This window comes from Cyprinus carpio, unplaced genomic scaffold (assembly GCF_018340385.1).
Source record: "Cyprinus carpio isolate SPL01 unplaced genomic scaffold, ASM1834038v1 S000006795, whole genome shotgun sequence".
In the NCBI taxonomy this organism is placed as follows: Eukaryota; Metazoa; Chordata; class Actinopteri; order Cypriniformes; family Cyprinidae; genus Cyprinus; species Cyprinus carpio.
Window position 1 is genome coordinate 37,703 of NW_024879381.1, and position 3,382 is coordinate 41,084.

Genomic DNA, 3,382 nt, shown 5'->3' on the forward strand with positions numbered 1-3,382 from the left:
CTGCAGGGTTTCGTGAGAGTGAAAAGCTAGTAAGTAATTAAATGAAAAAAGTGTAAATTGATAAAATTGTAAAATAAAAAATGATAAAATGTAATAACAATAATAATTTAAAATAATAATAAAACACCTACTAAAAAGATGAAATATTTTGTTTACCTGTTTCATGTGGCCATTAACCTCGGAAAACCAAACAGCAAATGTTTTATTTAATTGTGAAATCTCGGGGGTAGTCAAGGAAATAGATTAGGACAAACATAATATACTGACAAAAAAAAAAAAAAAAAAAAAAAACCGTACTATATATAGTACCTGATGCAAATGTTGAGAAAATACTTTGAAAACTGACATAATTTTTGTAATTCAAGTCAAATGCTATATGGCCAGGAGGTCAATAAAGCCTAGTTAACTGGTTTTTTTGTGGTGTTTGTGTGAATGTAAGAATTATTAGAAGTGTTATTGGAAGTGTTAAAGATGATATTTAAGATGAAAAATTATTGTGTAGTTTGATTGACATTGCGTGAATAATATATAATCAGCAAAAAGTAACTATAGTCTGAAAATGTAACAACATGATTATACAATCCAGATTACATGTATTTGGTTACCTCACACTGTTTTTAGTGTAATCCTTCAGCTCTACCTTTCAGTTTGTACTGCTGTTAACATTATTTAAATTTCTCTTCATTGGAGGTGCTGTCAGGCAGAATCCCCTCACTGGAAGGGCTTCAGATAAAGACATTGAAATGAACTTTATAAAGTGGCTGCACCTGGCTTGAGACCTAGATGGTGGGATGAAGGAGACAATGAATAAACAACAGTGCATTGCTGACCGCAATTAGACAGTTCGCAGCATTACAGCAACACACTTCTCAAGTTTAATGTGATTTGTTCTTAAAAACTGATATATATATATATATATATATATATATATATATATATTATATATATATATATATATATATATAATGTTAAATGTATGTCTGATGTATATTTTAACAACTGATTCCAACTCAGATTTATCCACTTAATATTTTTTGTTTGAATATTAAATGTGTCTGTTATATATTCTTAACAGCTGAGTCCAACTCAAATTTGTCAATTTTTTTGTTTGTTTTTTGTTTTAATGTTAAACATATGTTTTTTTGTATATTTATTAAGAAATGTATTAACTAGATACTGAGTAGCTGTGAAGCACATTTAAGCTGCATTGACAAAAGTAAATAATTTTTATTTACATTTTTGTAGTTAATACGACTTTTTACATTCCGCCAGTCGCATTTGCTGACCTGGGACACACTGTTCAAGGTCATTATTTGTGCTTGTAGTAATTTAATGTGTATATATTTTCTGAAGCATTGGATCGCTATAGAAATCGCGATTCATTAAATTTTTAGTGTTTTAAATCAATTACTGTCAGAAATTGGCAATTCATGATTCAAAAATCATGTTTAAAGGTTAGGGTTTGACCTACAGCCCTGAAAGACAGCGGAGACCCAGGACAACTAGAGTCCTAGAGACAGATCCCCTGTACAAGACCTTGTCTCAGACGACCACTGGGACAAGACCCACAGGAAACAGAGGATTCTTCTGCACAATCTGACTTTGCTGCAGCCTCGAATTGAACTGCTGGTTTCATCTGTTCAGAGGAGAATTGTCCCCCCGACTGAGCCTGGTTTCTCCCAAGGTTTTTTATTTCCTCCATTCTCTCACTGATGGAGTTTTGGTTCCTTTCCGCCTGTCGCCTCTGGCTTGTTTAGTTGGGGACACTTCATCTACAGTGATATGGTTGACTTGATTGCAAATTATTGCACAGATACTATTTAAACTGAACTGAGATAATGACATCACTGAATTCAATGATGAACTGCTTTAAACTGTCATTTTGCATTATTGATACACTGTTTTCCTAATTAATGTTGTTCAGCTGCTTTGACACAATCTGTTTTTTATAAAGCGCTATATAAATAAAGATGACTTGACTTGACTTTGTAATCAATGCATCGATAAAACGAGTGAATCGTTACACCCCTATAGCCACTCTAAAATACCATATTACATCATATCTCTGTGTAAACAGTAACATCAGTGTTTAGAGTATCCAGCATCTCTCTCACCGGCTGCACGCCCCCCTTCTTAGCTCACTGACACTGCATCAGCAAACACTGGAGAAGAAACAGAAACTGTTGCTAAGACTTGCTGCAACTGTTCAGACCTTCACTGGTTAAAATATAACACCACAAAAAAATATGTGACCCTGTCTGTGAAATCCCAGGATAAAGTCTGAACATCTATGAGATAACAAGCATCAAAGTTTGATTTCAAACATTATTTCACTATGATTTCAAACTGTTGACATGTCCTTACTCAGTCAGTATTAAAGATATCAGATTACATTTTCACAAAATGCTCTTTAGATTGTGAAGGATCACTTAATGTAAAAAAAAAAAAAAAAAAAAAACTTTAGCTGGGTTTTCACAGGCAGAGTCACGTTCATAAAATCAAGCGGGCGAGTTATGCATGACAGCATCTGAGTTCAGTTTATATTCACATCTACATTTGTATTTATTAATTTAAATATATATAAACTTTTTTTTTTTTTTTTTTTTTTTTTCAAACATGACATACAAACAAGAAAACAACAAAGTGAAGAACATACTGTCTAGTAAACCAAACCTAAATGGAGTATTAATAAGTAGTGAATAATAGTTTTTGTCAAAATATAAAAAAGGCTCTTTCAATCTGCCAGTTATTTATTGACTGTCTTTGGGTGAGTTTTAGACAGGAAGTGGTTGTTGAAACACACTATGGGCATGGTCTGATTCAGTCTTCAGTCTGGAGGAAGTCAGCAGATAGTTCACATTGTTAACAGCTTGATCTCTACACAACTTTACTGCAAGGTTTCAAATTTGACTGAAACTATTTCAGACTGATGATGACATTGTTAACAGCTTGATCTCTACACAACTTTACTGGCTGTTGCCGGCCTGGCTGGTAAGTTTACAGAACAGATTGTATATATTGTTATTATTGTGGAGCTCTAATTAATTAAATTCCAATATCAATAAATTAAATAATGCAGTCTGTACAAATATCAGGAGACTGTAAAATAATAATATTAATAATAACCGCTAGGCTGTTTCCTTGATTTTAGTTATGATGTCATTATTGTTTCTGTCTGATTCAGTCAGTTGCTGCATTTGCTGATCATGTTTTTTCAACTATCAATATATCTTGTCCTTTTCCAGTGCACACAATCTTCTTGCAGTAATCTCAGAAAAACTAATGCAGATAATTTTAATAAATAAATTCAAATTAGCCTGAGATAATTACAAGGTCTCATTTTTGTCAAATAATCTCTGATGTAATTATGCGAGCTACAAAG